The sequence below is a fragment of the Mustela nivalis genome (assembly GCF_964662115.1).
Source record: "Mustela nivalis genome assembly, chromosome: 2".
NCBI lineage: Eukaryota > Metazoa > Chordata > Mammalia > Carnivora > Mustelidae > Mustela > Mustela nivalis.
Genome location: NC_139021.1, coordinates 135,342,746 through 135,364,636, shown reverse-complemented (window position 1 = coordinate 135,364,636; position 21,891 = coordinate 135,342,746). Strand labels below are relative to the sequence as shown.

The 21,891-nt window shown below is 38.0% G+C and overlaps 1 protein-coding gene across 3 annotated transcripts in view; it reads right to left on the bottom strand.

Moving 5' to 3' along the window:
* ADK (adenosine kinase) overlaps nt 1–21,891 on the bottom strand; it is a 525,969-nt gene that overhangs the window by 467,892 nt on the left and 36,186 nt on the right. The gene's annotated exons all lie outside the window — the stretch shown is intronic.

Below are 21,891 nucleotides of genomic sequence, written 5' to 3'. Positions count from 1 at the left end.
AATCTGAGAATCCACGAGGAACACCATCTTACGATACATGGGGCAAAATAAAAGCTCCATAATTGAGTCTGTGTTCATTCAATTTCAACAGTTTAGATCTTATTGGAGGAAGCCTCAGAGCAACTCAAGACTAATCACTTAGTGTGTGAAATAGTCTAAAATTTCAAATCTAAAAATCTAAGAATCTAGAATTCAGAAGAGTCAAAGACCATCTTTCTTTTAATGCACAAGGTAACCAAGTTAAAGAAAATATTCAAAATTTAGTAGCATTTCCAAATATCAGTAATAATCTAAAAAATATTATTAAAAAAAATTCTACCCACAATAGCAACTTTATTTTTTAAATACCTAGAGTAAACCTAAGAAAAAATGTATACCTATGAAAAAAAATACAGTTTTGTAATAAGACCTAAGCTGCACTATATATGTAACAACTAATCACATATGACTATTTATTATTTTTTAAAGATTTTATTTAACTTATCTGTCAGAGAGAGGAGGGAGAAAGTGAAAACGCAGAAACAGTGGGGAGAGGCAGGCAGAGGGAGAAGCAGGCTCCCTGCTGAGCAAGGAGTCCCATGCAGGACTCAATCCCAGGACCCTGGGATCATGACTGAGCCCAAGGCAGACGCTTAACCGCTGAGCCACCTAAGCATCCCCATATATGACTATTTAAATTTAATTAATTAGGGAAACCTGGCTGGCTCGGTCAGAAGAGGGTATGATTCTTGATTGTGAGGTTGTAGGTTTGACCCCCACATTGGGTGTAGAGATTATTAAAAAAATAATAATAATGACATTTAAAAAATAAATTTAATTATTTAAAATTAAATAAAAATTTAATTCAATTCATCAGTTGTACTCACCACACTTCAAATGTTCAAAGCTAAGGCTACTGATTATCATACTAGACAGCACAAATACACAACACACTTCCATCATTACAGAAAATTCTAGGGGGGAGCGCTGTTATAGAGCTAATAACTTACTCTAGATTTTGCTTTTAGTTTAGTCACTTCTACATAGTTTAGCTTTTTTCCAAAACACAAGTATTTTTATAATTTTTGAAGCTAACAAATTTAGTAATGATCGTACCATAAAATGTTTAAATCTAAAAAAAAAAAAACCTAACCATTTTGTAACCCTGTATTTAATGTACTTAAGTCCATGTGTTACTAAAATATATAAAAGAGTGCTTTTAAAAAAATTGAGATGTACATGCAAGAATAGAAACTTATCTGGTAAAGATCTCATTTTTCCAAATTAATCTAAAAATGCAATCCTTACAAAATCCCAGAAAGAATTTTTTTAGAACTGGACAAACTCATTCTAAAATTTATGTACAGGAGTGCCTGGGTGGCTCAGTGGGTTAAAGCCTCTGCCTTCGGCTCAGGTCATGATCCCAGTGTTCTAGGAGTGAGTACGAGTGCACTGAGTGCGTCCTGTTTGTCAGGCTCTCTGCTCAGCAAGGGGCCTGCTTCCTCCTCTCTCTCTGCCTGCCTCTCTGCCTACTTGTGATCTCTGTCTGTCAAATAAATAAATAAAATCTTTTAAAAAAAATAAATAAATAAAATTTATGTACAAAAGAAAAGAGCCAAGAATTACCAAGAAAATTTTTGAGTAAGAACAAAATATAGGGACTTGCCCTACCAGACATCAAGATTTATTTTAAAGCTTTAGTAACAAAATAAAGACAGAGCTGTGTTAGTTCAACAACAAACAGAAAGCAGAAAAAGAATTGGGATAAATAAAATAGATAAATAAAAATTGGCTTTGCAGAGGCACCTGGGTGGCTCAGTCGTTAAGCATCTGCCTTCGGCTTAGGTCATGATCCCAGGGTCCTGACACTGGGCTCCCTGCTCAGTCTCCCACTCCCCCTGCTGTGTTCCCTTTCTCGCTGTCTCTCTCTGGCAAATAAATAAATAAGAATCTTTTTTAAAAAATAGCATTGCAGGGGCACCTGGGTGGCTCAGTGGGTTGAAGCCTCTGCCTTCGGCTCAGGTCATGATCTCAGGGTCTTGGGATCGAGCCCCACATCAGGCTCTCTGCTCAGCAGGGAATCTGCTTCCTCCTCTCTCTCTGCCTGCCTCTCTGCCTACTTGTCATCTCTGTCTGTCAAATAAATAAATAAAATCTTTAAAAAAAAAAATAGCATTGCGGATCAGTGGGTACAGCTTGGACTATCCACAATACAGTGAAATAACAGCTGATTTCCCTTAAGAAAAAAAAAATTTAACGGGATTCCCTACTTCACATAATGAACAAAGAATCAATTCAAGTCAATTAAAGACCTGAGTACACAAATCATACTTAAAATTTCTAAAAGAAAATACTGTGAAATACCTTTATAAAGAATTAACTACAAAAGTGTCAGAACATTTCATAATTAGTTTTAAAACAAAACAATTACACCACACATGTAGAGTGTCACCTGACACTCCAAATACTGTTTTACTTCAAACCTAATACACATTCGTTTATTGAAATAATTCCTCTTGATTTAAACAAATAATCCAGTTGTAAATTTTTGGTATTGAATAATCAGCACTGAAATTTACAACCATTACAATTCTGAGTATTTTTGGAGTGAATGTTAAGTAATATCTTTCTTTTTTTTTAAGATTTTATTTATTTATTTGACAGAGATCACAAGTAGGAGAGAGGCAGGCAGAGAGAGAAGAGGAAGCAGGCTCCCTGCTGAGCAGAGAGCCCAATGCGATACAGGGCTCGATCCCAGGACCCTGGGATCATGACCTGGGCCGAAGGCAGAGGCTATAACCCACTGAGCCACCCAGGCGCCCCTAAGTAATATCTTTCATTCATGCTTACATTAATCAAGACCTACCTAAAGTTTGTACAATTGTATTACTAAAGATTTAGATTGTTAAGAAAAACATGTTTCCTCAACAACTCTAACCTGCCTTCTTAAAACTATTTTCTAATGATGGTTTTTACTTCTCAATTACCATGTCACTAATTCTCTTCATACCTCTTAGTTCTGTGGTATTTACCTCGTGTCAAGAAAAATAAAAACAAATCTTTCATATATTCCTTTGCTTCTCTTTGTATAGAGTTCTTCCTTTACTCTCCATAACTAGGTCAACACTTAACTGGAAATATTTATATACTCCACAATTTATCCTCCTCTCACACCCAATGTGTCTCTTCAATATGCAAGAAAAGATTATTTTCAATAGCCTACTTCCTGTCTCAATCTTTCCTACTTATTTTCAGTTACTATATTTTGGCAAATTGGACACATCAAAATTAACTAACTTAATTCTGCTTTTCTTTCAATTAGATAAAGGTCTTATATTTTTTTTTTATCCCGGGGAAAAAAACCAGTTTTATTATCTTTAAATAAACAATAGGATATTCTAGAAGTTTAATTTTTAAATACAAACAATTACCTAATTGTTATTTCTGAATGATGGCAATGCTTGTTCCAGACTGGAAACAGGTCAATTGTAAGCAACATGACAACTCTCACATAAAAAGTACACTGTTTTGGAAAACTTAGTCAAGAAAAGAATTGTTGAGGGTTTCAATCTCTCACACAGGACTTATTAATCTACACTAATGAACTAATTAAAACTAAATATTAGGGTACCTGGGTGGCTTGGTCAGTTAAGCATCTGCATTCAGCTAAGGTCATGATCCCAGGGTCTTAGGATCCACTCCCACACTGGGCTCCCTGCTAAGTAGGGAGTCTGCTTCTCCCTCTACCCTCACCCCTGCTTGTGTTCTCTCTCTCTCTCTCAGCTCTCTATCACACTGGTTCTCTCTCTCATGCTCTTTTTTTAAGATTTTATTTATTTATTTGACAGAGAGAGACACAGCAAAAGAGGGAACACAAGCAAGGAGAGTGGGAGAGGGAGAAGCAGGGCTTCCTGCCAAGCAGGGAGCCCGATACAGAGCTTGATCCCAGGATGCTGGCTGGGATCATGACCCAAGCCAAAGGTACAGGCCCAACCCACTGAGCCACCAAGGAACCCCATGCTCTCTCTCTTTAAAAAGAAACTAAGTATTAACAACTTTTAGAGATAATTACACACATTTTTCTTACCCATACACTACTGAAGGAAAACATAATTTCATTGAGCTTATAAACCTTTACATACCTACCATAATTTACACCAAAAAAATCTGAATATGTAATTGAATTTTTCAGTTCCAAATTAATACCTCCATAGCAAGGTAGCAGAAAATAATGAACATGGATTTTACAATTAAAACAAACCTGTATTTCAAATCTCTGCACAATGATTTATATGTCTTTTTGGACATGAACAAATTTCTTAAGATCTAAATTATTCCTTATGACATATCTAACTTATAAAGTTGTCAAGAGGACTAAACTAATACCATATACATCTACTACATGCTGAATAAGTGTTCTTTTTATCAGACAATAATTCTTAAATCTTATTATATTCTTTTTTTTTTAAGGTTATTTATTTATTTATTTGACAGACAGAGATCACAAGTAGGCAGAGGAAGACAGAGAGAGAAGGAAGCAGGTTCTCTGCTGAGCAGAGAGCCGGATGCGGGGCTCGATCCCAGAATGCCAGGATCATGACTGGAGCCGAAGGCAGAGGTTTTAACCCACTGAGCCACCCAGGCGCCCTATATTCTTATTTTTCTCTGTGCTCTTGAATGTTTTTTATTGGACCATCCACAACCCTTCTTTCAATTCAACTCTGTGCTGCTCGGTCCAATATGCAAGGATAATTAGCATCTGATGGATGTAATTCTTTAAAAAACTGCTCTGAAAGCTGGACAAATACATTGTATGAAAAATATATCTAAAGGCAAAATAAAAGTATTAACTCCCTCATTAATTTTAAACACTGAACACTTAAAATCCTACTTTTTGATTTTTAAAGATTTGACAGCGAGAGAGCACACACAGAGGGAGGAGCAAAAGGAGGGAGAGAAAGAATCTCAAGCAGACTCTGCTGAACATGGAGTGCAAGATGGGGCTCGATCTCATGACCCTGAGATCATGACCTGAGCCAAAATCAAGAGCTAGCCGCTTAACCAATGGAGCTACCCAGGCACCACTAAAATCCCACTTTAAAAAGAACTTCTCATAAAAAAAATTTTTAAGGCAGATGTTATTTCCCAAGTACCTAACATGTACCCAGCACAATGCTATCACATACCAAAAACAATGCAGTTCCTTTACACTAAGAGTTTACTGTACATATAACAAATTTACTAAGATATTTTCCCTAATTGTATCTCTCTCCCCAACAATGTTTCTAAAACCAGTATGCAAGGCTTATACTATGGATATGTAATTATAAACCTAGTATGGGGGCTCCTGGGTGGCACAGTCAGTGAAGGGGCTCTTGATTTTGGCTCAGGTTGAGATCTCAGGGCGGAGGCTCCAGACCTCTGTCGGGCTCAGAGCTCAGCACCGAGTCTGCCTGGGACTCTCTCTCCCATTTTCTCTGCCCCTCCTTGCTGCTCACACCCCCACAAAAATTAAAAAAAATAAATAAATAAAAAATGCAGTACCAAAAACAAAAACAAAACAAACTAAGCTTCCTTTCAATAAGAAATCAGGAAGCAGAAGAGTAAAAATAAATGAAAGCCAAGAAATCAAAAGGAAATTGTAAATTAAAGGGAAAAAAATCTTTTATTCTGAACACTGCTTGTTTGAGAAATTATAAAATCACATAAATTACATACATTATTAAATACTTATGGAATAAAGCCAACAATCAAAAAAAAAAGATCTGAACCTAAGAAAAGTAAGATATTCATCTATTTATCATCTAGTGATTGCTTTATGAGGTAGAAACCAGGCCTACTAATTTAAAATTCCCAAAAGCTAGCATGTAGTTATTATTAACTCATGCACTATGTTTTAATTATCAATAATTTAATAATCTAGTTAAGAAATAAAGGTAGTTAGTGTGGCATGATGGAAAAGAAAATAAATAAGGGTCAAGAGATACAGATTTCCTCTTAGGCTTACACTGCTAATTATAATAATAATGGGCAAAACAGGGAACTTCTCTGAGCCTGTTTCTCAGTTATAAAATGAATAAATAGGATTAAGTTATCTTCAAATTCCAATCCATCTCAAAAATTCTATGAATCTGTAGTTACATATTTTCTATTGTACATATAATAATTTTGAAATATTACATACACACACAAACACATACACCCCATAGACTTGCACTTAAATATGGAGAAAGACTATTCTTCCTTCCATGACTCTGTTAAAATAATAATAAAGTTACCAAAAAAAAAAAAAAATGGTAAAGATCTACAAGGTCTGAAAGAATAGCAATGTAAGCATTAATGGCCAAGAGGTTTCTACGAATCTTCAGATAAAGAAGAGCAATGGGGGGCCTGGCTGGCTCACTGAGTAGAGAACATGGCTCCTGATCTTGGGGTTTTTTGTTTTTGTTTTTTAATTTTTAATTTTTTATAAACATGTAATATATTTTTATCCCCAGGGGTACAGGTCTATGAATCGCCAGGTTTACACACTTCACAGCACTCACCAAAGCACATACCCTCCCCAATGTCCATAACCCAACCCCCTGCCCCCAGCAACCCTCAGTTTGTTTTGTGAGATTAAGAGTCACTTATGGTTTGTCTCCCTCCCAATTCCATCTTGTTTCATTTATTCTTCTCCTACACCCTTAACCCCACATGTTGCATCTCTACTTCCTCATATCAGGGAGATCATAGGATAGTTGTCTCTCTCTGCTTAACTTATTTCGCTAAGCATGATACGCTCTACTTCCATCCACGTTGTCGCAAATGGCAAGATTTCATTTCTTTTGATGGCTGCATAGTATTCCATTGTGTATATATACCACATCTTCTTCATCCATTCATCTGTTGATGGACATCTAGGTTCTTTCCATAGTTTGGCTATTGTGGACATTGCTGCTATAAACATTCGGGTGCACGTGCCCCTTCGGATCACTACGTTTGTATCTTTAGGGTAAATACCCAGTAGTGCAATTGCTGGGTCATAGGACAGTTCTATTTTCAACATTTTGAGGAACCTCCATGCTGTTTTCCAGAATGGTTGCACCAGCTTGCATTCCCACCAATAGTGTAGGAGGGTTCCCCTTTCTCCGCATCCTCGCCAGCATCTGTCATTTCCTGACTTGTTGATTTTAGCCATTCAGACTGGTGTGAGGTGATACCTCATTGAGGTTTTGATTTGTATTTCCCTGATGCCGAGTGATATGGAGCACTTTTTCATGTGTCTGTTGGCCATCTGGATGTCTTCGTTGCAGAAATGTCTGTTCATGTCCTCTGCCCATTTCTTGATTGGATTATTTGTTCTTTGGGTGTTGAGTTTGCTAAGTTCTTTGTAGATTTTGGACACTAGTCCTTTATCAGATATGTCATTTGCAAATATCTTCGCCCATTCTGTCAGTTGTCTTTTGGTTTTGTTAACTGTTTCCTTTGCTGTGCAAAAGCTTTTGATCATGATAAAATCCCAATAGTTCATTTTTGCCCTTGCTTCCCTTGCCTTTGGTGATGTTCCTAGGAAGATGTTGCTGCGGCTGAGGTCGAAAAGGTTGCTGCCTGTGTTCTCCTCAAGGATTTTGATGGATTCCTTTCTCACATTGAGGTCCTTCATCCATTTTGAGTCTATTTTCGTGTGTGATGTAAGGAAATGGTCCAATTTCATTTTTCTGCACGTGGCTGTCCAATTTTCCCAACACCATTTATTGAAGAGGCTGTCTTTTTTCCATTGGACATTCTTTCCTGCTTTGTCAAAGATTAGTTGACCATAGAGTTGAGGGTCTATTTCTGGGCTCTCTATTCTGTCCTATTGATCTCTGTGTCTGTTTTTGTGCCAGTACCATGCTGTCTTGATGATGACAACTTTGTAAGAGAGCTTGAAGTTCGGAATTGTGATGCCACCAACTTTGACTTTCTTTTTCAATATTCCTTTGTCTATTCGAGGTCTTTTCTGGTTCCATATAAATTTCAGGATTATTTGTTCCATTTCTTTGAAAAAGATGGATGGTACTTTGATAGGAATTGCATTAAATGTGTAGATTGCTTTAGGTAGCATAGACATTTTCACAATATTTATTCTTCCAATCCAGGAGCATGGAACATTTTTCCATTTCTTTGTGTCTTCCTCAATTTCTTTCATGAGTACTTTATAGTTTTCTGAGTATAGATTCTGTGACTCTTTGGTTAGGTTTATTCCTAGGTATCTTATGGTTTGGGGTGCAATTGTGAATGGGATTGACTCCTTAATTTCTCTTTCTTCTGTCTTGTTGTTGGTGTAGAGAAATGCAACTGATTTCTGTGCTTTGATTTTATATCCTGACACTTTACTGAATTCCTGTACAAGTCCTAGCAGTTTTGGAGTGGAGTCTTTTGGGTTTTCCACATATAGTATCATATCATCTGCAAAGAGTGATAATTTGACTTCTTCTTTGCCAATTTGGATGCCTTGAATTTCCTTTTGTTGTCTGATTGCTGAGGCTAGGACTTCTAGTACTATGTTTAATAGCAGTGGTGATAATGGACATCCCTGCCGTGTTCCTGACCTTAGCGGAAAAGCTTTCAGTTTTTCTCCATTGAGAATGATATTTGCGGTGGGTTTTTCATAAATGGCTTTAATAATATTGAGGTATGTGCCCTCTATCCCTACATATTGAAGAGTTTTGATCAGGAAGGGATGCTGTACTTTGTCAAATGCTTTTTCAGCATCTATTGAGAGTATCATATGGTTCTTGTTCTTTCTTTTATTGATGTGTTGTATCACATTGATTGATTTGCGAATGTTGAACCAACCTTGCAGCCCTGGAATAAATCCCACTTGGTCATGGTGAATAATCCTTTTAATGTACTGTTGAATCCTATTGGCTAGTATTTTGGTGAGAATTTTCGCATCTGTGTTCATCAAGGATATTGGTCTATAGCTCTCTTTTTTGATGGGATCCTTGTCTGGTTTTGGGATCAAGGTGATGCTGGCCTCATAAAATGAGTTTGGAAGTTTTCCTTCCATTTCTATTTTTTGGAACAGTTTCAGGAGAATAGGAATTAGTTCTTCTTTAAATGTTTGGTAGAATTCTCCCGGGAAGCCGTCTGGCCCGGCTTTTGTTTGTTTGGAGATTTTTAATGACTGCTTCAATCTCCTTACTGGTTATGGGTCTGTTCAGGCTTTCTATTTCTTCCTGGTTCAGTTGTGGTACTTTATATGTTTCTAGGAGTGTATCCATTTCTTCCAGATTGTCAAATTTGTTGGCGTAGAGTTGCTCATAGTATGTTCTTATAATTGTTTGTATTTCTTTGGTGTTAGTTGTGATCTCTCCTCTTTCATTCATGATTTTATTTATTTGGGTCCTTTCTCTTTTCTTTTTGATAAGTCTGGCCAGGGGTTTATCAATCTTATTAATTCTTTCAAGGAACCAGCTCCTAGTTTCATTGATTTGTTCTATTGTTTTTCTGGTTTCTATTTCATTGATTTCTGCTCTGATCTTTAAGATTTCTCTTCTCCTGCTGGGTTTAGGCTTTCTTTCTTGTTCTTTCTCCAGCTCCTTTAGGTGTAGGGTTAGGTTGCGTACCTGAGACCTTTCTTGTTTCTTGAGAAAGGCTTGTACCACTATATATTTTCCTCTCAGGACCGCCTTTGTTGTGTCCCACACATTTTGAACCATTGTGTTTTCATTATCATTTGTTTCCATGATTTTTTTCAATTCTTCTTTAATTTCCTGGTTGACCCATTCATTCTTTAGAAGGATGCTGTTTAGTCTCCATGTATTTGGGTTCTTTCCAAACTTCCTCTTGTAGTTGAGTTCTAGCTTCAGAGCACTGTGGTCTGAAAATATGCAGGGAATGATCCCAATCTTTTGATAACCGGTTGAGTCCTGATTTAGGACCGAGGATGTGATCTAGTCTGGAGAATGTTCCATGTGCACTAGAGAAGAATGTGTATTCTGTTGCTTTGGGATGAAATGATCTGAATATATCTGTGATGTCCATCTGGTCCAGTGTGTCATTTAAGGTCTTTATTTCCTTGCTGCTCTTTTGCTTGGATGATCTGTCCATTTCAGTGAGGGGATTGTTAAAGTCCCCTACTATTATTGTATTATTGTGATGTGTTTCTTTGATTTTGTTATTAATTGCTTTATATAGTTGGCTGCTCCCATGTTGGGGGCATAGATATTTAAAATTGTTAGATCTTCTTGTTGGTACAGACCCTTTGAGTATGATATAGTGTCCTTCCTCATCTCTTATTATAGTCTTTGGATTAAAATCTAATTGATCTGATATAAGGATTGCCACTCCTACTTTCTTCTGATGTCCATTAGCATGGTAAATTCTTTTCCACCCCCTCACTTTAAATCTGGAGGTGTCTTCGGGCTTAAAATGAGTTTCTTGGAGGCAATATATAGATGGGTTTTGTTTTTTTATCCATTCTGATACCCTGTGTCTTTTGATTGGGGCATTTAACCCATTAACATTCAGGGTAGCTACTGAGAGATATGAATTTAGTGCCATTGTATTGCCTGTAAGGTGACTGTTACTGTCACCTTACACTTGTAGGCTCTCTCTTTGTTTAGAGGACCCCTTTCAATATTTCCTGTAGAGCTGGTTTGTATTTGCAAATTCTTTCAGTTTTTGTTTGTCCTGGAAGCCTTTAATCTCTCCTTCTATTTTCAATGATAGCCTAGCTGGATATAGTATTCTTGCCTGCATGTTTTTCTCGTTTAGTGCTCTGAATATATCATGCCAGCTCTTTCTGGCCTGCCAGGTCTCTGTGGATAAGTCTGCTGTCAATCTAATATTTTTACCATTGCATGGTACAGTTTTCTTTTCCCGGGCTGCTTTCAGGATTTTCTCTTTGTCGCTAATACTTGTAAATTTTACTATTAGGTGACGGGGTGTGGACCTATTCTTATTGATTTTGAGGGGCGTTCTCTGCACCTCCTGAATTTTGATGCTTGTTCCCTTTGCAATATTGGGGAAATTCTCCCCAATAATTCTCTCCAGTATACCTTCTGCTCCCCTCTCTCTTTCTTCTTCTTCTGGAATCCCAATTATTCTAATACTGTTTCGTCTTATGGTGTCACTTATCTCTCGAATTCTCCCCTCGTGGTCCAGTAGCTGTTTGTCCCTCTTTTGCTCAGCTTCTTTATTCTCTGTCATTTGGTCTTCTATATCGCTAATTCTTTCTTCTGCCTCATTTATCCTAGCAGTGAGAGACTCCACTTTTTTTTTTTTTTAAGATTTTATTTATTTATTTGACAGAGAGAAATCACAAGTAGATGGAGAGGCAGGCAGAGAGAGAGAGAGGGAAGCAGGCTCTCTGCTGCTGAGCAGAGAGCCCGATGCGGGACTCGATCCCAGGACCCTGAGATCATGACCTGAGCCGAAGGCAGCGGCTTAACCCACTGAGCCACCCAGGCGCCCCGAGACTCCACTTTTTATTGCACCTCATTAATAGCTTTTTTGATTTCAACTTGGTTAGATTTTAGTTCTTTTATTTCTCCAGGAAGGGCTTTTATATCTCCCGAGAGGTTTCTCTAATATCTTCCATGCCTTTTTCAAGCCCGGCTAGAACCTTGGGAATTGTCATTCTGAACTCTAGATCTGACATATTACCAATGTCTGTATTGATTAGGTCCCTAGCCTTCGGTACTGCCTCTTGTTCTTTTTTTTGTGGTGAATTTTTCCGCCTTGTCATTTTGTCCAGATAAGAGTATATGAAGGAGCAAGTAAAATACTAAAAGGGTGGCAACAACCCCAGGAAAATAAAATATGCTTTAACCAAATCAGAAGAGATCCCAAATCGTGAGGGGGGAGAAAGGGGATAAAAAGAGGTTCCGAAAGAAAAAAAGAGAGGAAAAAAAAAAGAAAAGAAAAAAATAAAGAAAAGAATTAAAAAAAGAAAATGAATAAAGAAAAGTATAAAAAAGAAATACATATATATATATATAATATATATATATATTAGATAAACTAGTTAAAAAACGTTAAAAAGGAAAAGGGTAAATGTTAAAAAAAATTTTAGCAGAAGAGAAAAAAAATGAAAAAGAAAAAAAATTAAATTAACTGCAAGACTAAAGAATCATAGGGAGAAAGCTATGAGTTCCGTGCTTTGCTTTCTCCTCCTCTGGAATTCTGCTGCTCTCCTTGGTATTGAAACTGCACTCCTTTGGTAGGTGAACTTGGTCTTGGCTGGACTTCTTGTTGATCTTCTGGGGGAGGGGCCTGTTGTAGTGATTCTCAATTGTCTTTACCCCAGGCGGAATTGCACCGCCCTTACCAGGGGCTGGCCTGAGTAATCCGCTTGGGTTTGCTTTCAAGAGCTTTTGTTCCCTGAGCGCTTTCCATAGAGTTCCGGAGGACAGGAATACAAAGGGCGGCCTCCTGGTCTCGGAGGTCCCAGAGGAGCCGAGAGCCTGGGGCCCCAATCCTCAGTGCGCCCTCAGAAAACAGAGCTCAGTAACTCCCATCTGCCTGACATCCGGCCCCGCTCAGAGCTCACCGAGCCTGGGACCAGTTCAAAGTAACCCTGAGCTGTGAGCTCGCTGTCGGCTCTGTCTCTGTAGCTGGCTTCCCCATTCTAATACCTGTAAGCTCTGCGACACTCAGACACCCCCAAACCTTCTGTGACCCTGATGACCCTGTGTGGGCTTCATCCTGGTTTAGCCTCTGGAGCGAAGTCCCTCAGCGGAACAGACTTTTAAAAGTCCTGATTTTGTGCTCCGTTGCTCAGCCACTTGCAGGGAGCTGGCCCCTCCCCCTGGGGTCTATCTTCCCGTCGCTTTGGATTCACTTCTCCACCAGTCCTACCTTTCAGAAAATGGTTGTTTTTCTGTTTCTAGAATTGCTGTTCTTCTTCTCTTTGATCTGCCGATGGATTTGTAGGTGTTTGCAATCTTTAGATAAGCTATCTAGCTGATCTCCTGCTAGCTGAAGTAGTCTCAGCCTGCTACTTCTCTGCCATCTTGACTCCTCCCCCTGATCTTGGGGTTTTGAGTTCAACTCCTACACTGGGTATAGAGATTACTCAAAAACATAAAATCTTTTAAGAAAAAGAAGAAAAAAATGAAAGCAAATGAGAAACTTAGCTGAGCTGAAAAAATTAAAATATCAGTTGCAACAGATAGAGGCTACAGAGCACCTGTGCAGCTCAGTCGTTAAGCATCTGCTTTCTTCTCTGGTTGTGATCCCAGAGTTCTAGGATCAAGCCCCTGAGTCAGGCTCCCTGAACTGCAGGGAGTCTGTCTCTCCCTCTTCCCCTGTTTGTGTTCCCTCTCTCACTGAAAAGCAAGTCCTGTCTATTAGGAGAAGCCCCAAGTCTCAGAGGACATGAATAAGACATGGAGCTAAAACTACAGAAGCAGACTACCATATCTTGTCAAAACAACTTACAATTCCTAAAATAAATTGGAGATTTCTTCTCTGAAGAAACCAAACAGAAGCATCTCTTGACTGAGAGACAACAGGCAAAACAGGAAAGATAGGGAACGACAGATCAAACCACCTATTTAATTATGGTAGCGTTAGCCCTTTTAACTTGTCCAACTCTAAGAATAAAGCAACCAGGCTTGGAAGACTTTTCTGTGAAGAAACTGAACAGACTCAGAGAATAGCTTTCCAGATACTAATTTTAGGGGTCACCCCCTAAAAAATAGGTTTTTAGTATAAATCAGATGTAATCAAGCTACAACAAAGTCCCAACAAAGCCCATCCTATGTATACCAATCTTTCAGTGAGGTTTTGAATGTGGGATATGAGCTGTGTGTGAATGTGTGTATTTGAAAAAAAAATGTTCTTTTTGCTTTATTTATTAGTGTTCTTTGGCTACATAACAAATTCACCCAAAACTTGGCAGATTAGAGACTCCTGCACGGCTCAGTTGGTTAAGCATCCAACTCTCAATCTTGACTCAGGTCATGATCTCAGGGTTGTGGGATCAAGCCCCATTCTGGGCTCTGCACAGAGTCTGTTTGAGATTCTCTCTCAATCCTGACCTCCCCCCTCCACCCCACTCAAGCACGCTCTCTCTCAAATAAAAGAATAAATAAAATATTTTTAAAGAAAAAAAAAATTTTTTTTTAAATTTTAAAAGGGGGTTCCTGAGTGGCTCCTGAAGGCTCAGTAGGTTAAGTAGGTCATGATCTCAGGGTCCTGGGATGAAGCCCTGCGTCAGGTTCCCTTCTCAATGGGAAGTCTGCTTCTCTCTTTCCGTCTGCCTGTTGTCCCTGCGTATGGTCTCTCTCTCAAATAAATAAATAAAAGTTTTTTAAAATGCTTTAAAAAAAAAAAAAAACACTTGGCAGATTAAAACAACATTCATCATCCCACACAGTTTTTAAGGATCAGGAATCCGGGAGTGGCTTTGCTAACTGATTCTGGCTCAAGATCTCTCATGAGAATATAATCAAGCTGTCAGCCAAAACTGCAGTCATCTCCAGGCTTAAAAGAGGATGAAGAATCTACTTCTAAGCTCCAGTATGTAATTGCTGGCAGATCTCCATTCTCTACTGGCTGTAGAGCGGAAGCCTCTTATCTCCAGCTGCGTGGGTCTCTCCATAGGATGCCTGATTGTCAAGACAGGGAAGCTAGCTTCCCCCAGAAAAAGCAATCCAAAAGATAGAAAGAGAAAAGTGTGCATACAAACAAGTCAGAGAACACCCAAGATGGAAACCACGGTCTTTTACAACCTAATCTATCAAGTAACATATCCTCACACCTCTGCTGTATGCCATTCCTTATATGGCTCAGCCCTGGTACAGTGTGGGAGGAGACTACTCAAGGGAAGACCAGGAGAAGGGGATAACTGGGAGCCATCTTGAAGGCTGACTATCACAATGTGTCCTTTGCCTGCCCCTCCCCCACCAAGGATTCCTGCTTCTTGTTTCTAATATCCATTATACCAGGTTTGGTCTGTATGACCAATAGCAAAGGTGATTATCACATCATTTCTAATATTAGGTTATAAAAGAGACTAGCTTCTAACTAGCAAAAATGATTCTCTCTCTCAAATCATGTGTTGGCCCATGAGATGAGGTACTGAGGCCCTCAGTTCAAAAGCTCTTAAGAAACTGAGGCCAGCCAGTAATGAGGCAGGTGGGAAGCAAATGCTCTAGCCACAGTGAAGCCCTGAAATGACTGCCACCCTGGCCAAGAGACTGACTACAACCTGAACAGAGACTAAGGAAGAACCACCCAGCTGTGCCACACTCTCAAATCCCAAACCCTCAAAAACTGTGAGAGAAACTAAATGTGTATTACTTTAAGAAGCCAACTTTGGGGGTAACGTGTTACACAGCAATAACTAACTTTATTAAATTTGTTTTTTTAAGATTTATTTATTTGAGAGAGAGAGTACAAGCAGGGAGAAGAGTAGGACAAGCAGACTCAGCCTTGGGATGGGAGTCTACCAATCCCAGGACCTGAGATCATGACCTGAGCTGAAGCTGGACGCTTAGCCAACTGAACCACCCAGGCACCCCAAATGCTTTTTCAAAAAATTATAAAAAACAATTCAGGGGGCACCTGGGAGGCTCACTGGGTTAAACCTCTGCCTTCAGCTCAGGTCATGATCTCAGGATCCTGGGATCGAGCCCTACATCGGGCTCTCTGCTCAGTGGGGAGCCTGCTTCCCCCTCTCTCTCTCTCTACCTGACTCTCCGCCTACTTGTGATCTCTGTCAAATAAATAAATAAAAATCTTTTTAAAAAATAAAATAAGGGTGCCTAAGTGGCTCAGTGGGTTAAAGCCTCTGCCTTTGGCTAGGGTCATGGTTCCGGGGTCCTGGGATTGAGCCCCGCATCGGGCTCTCTGCTCAGCGGGGAGCCTGCTTCCTCCTCTCTCTCTCTTTGCCTGCCTCTCTGCCTACTTGTGAACTCTGTCAAATAAATAAATAAAAATTTTAAAAATTAAATTAAATTAAAAATAAAAAATAAAAAACAATTCAGAATTGTTATAAAAATCTTGAACTGTACAGAATGTTGAAATATATGTACCTACCCTATCCAATCTACCCTCCCACAATTGTTATTGTTTACAACATATCCTTCCATATTTTTTCTTATTCCTATACAAATAAATGGAATGAACTTTTTAATGTCTTACCCTTAAATATGAACAGATGGCCAAAGATCACCTAATACTGGAGGAAAGTCTCCACTGTAAAGGGGAAAGACTACAATAAACAATCAGAAAAGAGGAATCCACAAAACTGAGCTAAAACTGAAAATAGAAGATAAACCTTTAAAAAACAAATAAAACCATCTCTAAATAATATGCTTAGGCAGGAAAAAAGCTACACCCATAATACAAGAATAAAATGTTACATAATAATAATTTACTAACAGCAAGAAAACAAAATAAAACAATGCAAAAAGCTTCCACAGAGAAAAAGACTGGTGATCGACAAAGGAAGGAGATGCATTTGATGCTCTGGCAGACAATGGTACATGCCTTCAAAATTCACAAGGAAAACCCTATCTAACCAATCAACAAGGTATGAAGGAAAAAATTTTTTAAAGATCATCACACATATGCAAGGATTAAAAAAAATGTACTACGTGTATACTCATGCACTCTTTTTCCTTTTACCTGTTCTTTTTTCTTAATTGACATATAATGTATTATTTGCTTCAGGGGTACAGGTCTGTGAATTATCAGTCTTATACAATTCACAGCACTCATCATAACACATACCCTCCTCAATGTCCATAACCCAACCAACCTCTCTCTCTCCCCTCTCCCAGCAACCCTCAGTTTGTTTCCTGAGATTAAGAATCTCTTTTGCTTCGTCTCCCTCCCTGGTTATGCACTCTTTCTCTTAGGAAGCTACCGAGGCTAGGCTACACATACACACACACACATAGGAAATCAATTAAGACAATGTGAGGTTTAGAATACAAGAGATCCAAAACAAGCAGACTCAGCAAAGTTCAAGGAAAACTCCCATTAAAAAAAAAAAAAAAAAGGCAACACCACAACCAGTTCAGTTTGGGTCACAAAGATGGAGAACTCTGAAAGGGAGGTTCATCAGAGAAAAGAGGTTGACAGACTTAGTGATTTTGAGGAATGAGGAGTCTGAGGAGGAGGGGGAAGGTTAACAGGCATGTGGCAGATTTAAGAGAGTGGTTTGAAAATTTCAGTAAGCATACAAAAAGTGGTGCAAATAAATACAAGATACAATAAATAACGGGAAGAAAAACAAAAGTTTTTTAAGTGATCACGGTCCACAACTTTGTTCAAATGATTACTGATTTGCTTTAACATAATTTAACAACATGGCTAAGATAAAGAGGAAATGGTGGTAGAAAGCTAAAGCTTTCATAAGCCATCACAACAGGCAAGTTAATACACAATATCTAAGACTGACAAATCCAAGGGGATTCTAGCTGGCTAAGATGGTAGGTAGAACATGCAACCCTTATCTCAGCGTCATGTGTTTGAGACCCACCTTGGGGATAAAGTTTTTAAAAAATAATTTTTTTTTAATTTTTAATAAATAAATAAAAATTATAAACTCAAGAAATACCTAGTAATATAGACCCCAAACCGTCCCTAAGCTTAGACTGCTAAACAGATGGTTTGCATGAGAAATTAATCTTTAATTCATGTAGCATCATAGTAAACATTCAGGAATGTATACCAGTTTTTAACCAATTACTAGAACTTGGTCAGCAAGGAGGTAAGTAATCAGAGACTCTTCAATAATTAAACATCAAGAGATTATAAAAATCCTGGTAAAAATGGCAAAAGCAAAATTCTCAGACAGCCAGAGGAAATCCTCTCCAGTATCATCAAGAACATTAGGTTATCTCTTAAATCCTTCAGTACCAGGTCACTTTTTAAGTAGCTCTAGTTGTAAATTGATAAGCTTTTTTTTTTTTAATTGAAAAGGCCAGGAAATTTTCTTAAAAATCAGAATAAGAAAACACATTTTACCCATAAAATGTTTATGGTTAACTCATTTTCATAGTGTAAAATACTAATAAATATATATTTATTTCCTTTGCTTCGTACCTATTCCTGGAAAATCTATTTACAGAGTTTCAATATAAAAAATACTTAACTAAACATGGCCTGAAATGTAAATTAAACATAGTCTACTGAAATAATAAGCAACACTTTCAAAATATATTTTGGAAAAAAATGATCAGGGAGGTAAGAATAGGAAGTCTTTACGTTTGTGATTAGGGTCCAAACACTTGCTTTTTATCTCTAAGCACTAATTCAAAAATAAAGTTTAAAAATAAAAACCCTCCCAAAATAAAAATATTAAGCTTCAACTGGCCATTGAAGATCCGCTGCTAAGGAAACAAAGAAGCTACTTGAGCTCCCTGTAGTATCAGCACACAGCTGCCAGATTACAATCTGTTCACATTAGCGTGAACTTTTAAAAAAACATATAATACACCGTACATATTTTAAGTGTGCAATTTGATAAATATTGATACATATTTATACTCCTGAAATCATCACATAATAAAGATAATGAACATACCCTTAAAAGCTACCTCCTGTCCCCTTATAATCTTATAATCTCTGCTCCCCATGTTCTACCACACCCTGTCCCATGCACAAGAAACAAATGATCTTTCTCTATCACTACATATTAAATCACATTTTCTATAACCTCATATAAATGGAATCATACAGTATGTATTCTTTTTTGTCAGGCTTCTTTCAATGAACACAGCTATTCTGAGTTTCATCCAGTCAATATTCCATTCCTCTTTCATTTCTGACTAGTATTCCACCATTTGGTTGAATGATCAACTTAATGATTCACCTTCTGATATTTAGGTAATATCCAGATTGTAGCTGTTAAAAACAAAGTTACCATGAACATTGGTGAGTAAGTTTCTATATGGACATGTGCTGTCACTTCTGTTGGATAAATACCTAAGAACAGAATACCTAAGAAATGGATCAAATAGTTGACGTACATTTAACTTCTTAAGACTATCAAACTTAATGCAGCATTTTACATTCCTATGAGGAGAAAGTTTCAGTTCCTCTACATCCTGGTCAACATTTTAAAATTTAGTCATTCTAACAAATGTGTGGTAGTATTTCATCACAGCTTTAATTTGCATTTCCCTATAGCAAAAGAGGTTGAGCATCCTTTCATGTGCTTACTTGTTATCTATATATCCTTGGTGAATGTCTCTTGTACATTTTTTAATTTGGTTGTTTCTTTTCTGATTGAGTTTTGAGAGCTCTTTCTATGTTCTGATCCATGGTCCTTTGTGAGACATATGCTTTGCAAAAATTTTCTCCCAGCCTGTGGTTTGTCCTTTTATTCTTTTAACAGTGCTTTTCCAATAGCAGAAATTTTTCATTTTGATGAAGTCCAAACCATCAATTTTTCTTTTATAGAACATGCTCCTGGTGTCATATATAAGAAATCACAGCTTAAAACATAGTTAGAAAGATTTTCTCCTGTGTTATCATCCAGAAGTTTTACGGTTTTAAGTTTGACATTTAGTTTTACCAGTTAATTTTATATATGGTGCAAAATATGGATCCAAGTTGGGGTTTTTGGCATGTGGATATTCAATTGTTCCAGCACCAGGTCTTCAAGAGACAATCCTTTCTCTACTGAACTGCCTGGCACCTTTGTCAAAAATCACTTGTCCCGGGGCGCCTGGGTGGCTCAGTGGGTTAAGCCGCTGCCTTCGGCTCAGGTCATGATCTCAGAGTCCTGGGATAGAGTCCCGCATCGGGCTCTCTGCTCAGCAGAGAGCCTGCTTCCCTCTCTCTCTCTGCCTGCCTCTCCATCTACTTGTGATTTCTCTCTGTCAAATAAATAAATAAAATCTTTTAAAAAAAAAAAATCACTTGTCCCTTTGCATGTGGGTCTTTTCCCAGATTTTCAATTCTATGTCTATAATATCTTTATGGTGGTATCACCATTTTGATTACTGTAAATTTGATTATAAAATTTTGCTATAGGGGCGCCTGGGTGGCTCAGTGGGTTGAGCCGCTGCCTTCGGCTCAGGTCATGATCTCAGAGTCCTGGGATCGAGTCCCGCATCGGGCTCTCTGCTCAGCGGAGAGCCTGCTTCCCTCTCTCTCTCTCTGCCTGCCTCTCCATCTGCTTGTGATTTCTCTCTGTCAAATAAATAAATAAAATCTTTAAAAAAAAAAAAAATTTTGCTATAAAATTGATTACTGAAAAGTATTAACTTTACAATAGCTCCTAAATTTAGTAGTAGCTTTTTTATAGATTTCATTAAATACTCTACATGTCTTTTCTTTCTTTTTGACTGATTGGCCCAATTAGGATCTTTAGGACCACTGTATACACTTTGAAGTGGTAAGAATCAACATCCTTGAATTGTTCCTAATCTTAGGGGAAATCATTCAGCCTTTCACCATTAAGTGCTATGTTATTTACTAATAGGCTTTTCCCTAACCTAACTACTTCAAAATTTAATACAATGCTATAATAATCAAGACAATGTGGTACTACCTAAAGGACAGACACACAGATCAATGGAATAGAATTGGTCATCCAGAAATTAATCCATAAGTAAATAAAAATTATACATACATACAATGGAATATCATTCTGCCATAAAAGGAATAAATTACTGATACATGCTACATCTTTGATGAACCCTGAAAAACATCATGCTAAGTGAAATAAGACAGACACAAAAGGTCACATACTGTACGTTTCCATTTATATGAAATAAAATGTCCAGAATAAGCAAATCCACAGAAACAGAAACTAGAATGGTAGTTCCCAGAAGACCAGGGAACAAGGCAGAGATGGGGAAGGGCAGGCAGGGATAGTGAAATTGGATACAGTTTTCTTTTTGGGGTGATGAAAATGTCCTGGGATTATATAGAGGTGATGACTGCACAACATAGCAAATGTACTGGCAGTTACTAAATTACACACTTTAAAATTTTTTTAATTATGAATTTTTTTTTTAAAGATTTTTTTTATTTATTTATTTGACAGAGAGAAATCACAAGTAGTCGGAGAGGCAGGCAGAGAGAGAGAGAGGGAAGCAGGCTCCCCGCCGAGCAGAGAGCCCGATGCGGGACTCGATCCCAGGACCCCGAGATCATGACCCGAGCCAAAGGCAGCGGCTCAACCCACTGAGCCACCCAGGCGCCCCTTAATTATGAATTTTAAGTGAACTTTATCTCATTTTTTTTAAAGTGGTTGCCCTTGGGCACAGAACTTGCTTTTTCATTATTAATCCTTTTTTTACTACTCAATTTTTTCCTTGTACCAAATGGTGTCAGACAGCCAGAAAAAGAAACACAAACTGATTTCTCGGCTAAGTTAAAAACACCAAAAGTTACTATTAAGGGAGAAATAATATAGATTCCTGGCCTCTGAATTATGTCCTGCATATTCTTCTTGTCTTCTCCAATCCTATTTCTTCTCCCATTTATGTTATAGTATCATGACAGATGTAGTTCACTGACAGCAATCTAAAAATTTGGGAATTAAATCATTAGATAAATCATATATACTTCTTCCTTGCACAGAATAAAAAATAAATTTCAAGTGAAACCAGCAATAGGATTGAACAAATGTACCTCAAGTTTTCCCAGGGAAAACTATAGTCAATTATTCAATAAATAATAGTGTGACTTGCTATTAATGAGTTTAAATTTCCTGAGTTTTCCTCCAATTGAAGGTTCTGGAGTCCCCAGCTTTCACTAGTTTTTCTTTAGATATAAGTTTCATATAATGGGGTGCCTGGCTCATCGGCTCAATCGGCTAAGCATCTGCCAGCTAAGCATCTGCCTTCAACTCGGGTCATGATCCCAGGGTCCTGGTATGGAGCCCCAATCGGACTTCCTGTTCAGCAGGAAGACTTCTTCTCCCTCACCTTCTTCCTATTGCTCCCCCTGCCTGTGCTCTCTCTATCAAAT